Genomic DNA, 775 nt, shown 5'->3' on the forward strand with positions numbered 1-775 from the left:
ACGAAAGTCACAGGAACTGTGAAATGGTACAATGTCAAAAACAACTATGGATTTATAACACGAGATGATACAGGGGAAGATCTATTCATCCACAGAACTGCCATTAAAAGGAACAACCCTAAAAATTACCTGCAAAGTGTAGGAGATGGGGAAGTTGTACAGTTTGATATAGTGCAAGGAAAGAAGGGTTTACAAGCAGCAAATGTTACTGGGCCTGGGGGTATTCCAGTCAAAGGCAGCTGTTATGCAAAAAGTTATAAACAATATCCATCTCAGCAGCTTCCCTAACCACAGCCTACTTTCCCCTTTTACCCTATACGCAATATGAACCCTTTCTTAAGTTTACCCCATCCCCAATTTATCCCTAATCAGTTTTACACCCCATGGTTTCCCTCACAAAATCATGCCTTTACCAATTGTTTCCCCAAAAATCCCTTTCCAGTGCCGAGTGGGGGATGAAGAGGGGGAGGGAAGAAATTAAACCTCTCCTGCATCAGTTTCCCCACAAAGCATGCCTGGAGAGTCCTGTCTCCCTTCTGTCAGACTTAAGATGTTCCAGAGAATCTGTTTGGACATTTAAAGACTCAGGAGGGTGGCTTGTATTGTTTTAAAACTGTTCTTGTTATGTTTATCCAGTTGTTTTCAATGTTAAGTTTTAAATCTCTTTTTGTTAAAAATAAACGGGTGAAATGTCGGTGTCCCTCCCCCCGGCCATGTAGCCCTGGGAGAGGGGCGCTGAGGGGAGCGAGACGAGGTTTCCCTCTCCCCCGGCCAG

The 775-nt window shown here is 44.0% G+C and overlaps 1 protein-coding gene across 4 annotated transcripts in view; it reads right to left on the reverse strand.

The window, feature by feature from the left end:
• Positions 1-775, reverse strand: part of CUNH8orf34 (chromosome unknown C8orf34 homolog) — a 128,481-nt gene that overhangs the window by 117,228 nt on the left and 10,478 nt on the right. The gene's annotated exons all lie outside the window — the stretch shown is intronic.

The sequence above is a fragment of the Corvus brachyrhynchos genome, unplaced genomic scaffold (assembly GCF_000691975.1).
Source record: "Corvus brachyrhynchos isolate BGI_N302 unplaced genomic scaffold, ASM69197v1 scaffold633, whole genome shotgun sequence".
NCBI lineage: Eukaryota > Metazoa > Chordata > Aves > Passeriformes > Corvidae > Corvus > Corvus brachyrhynchos.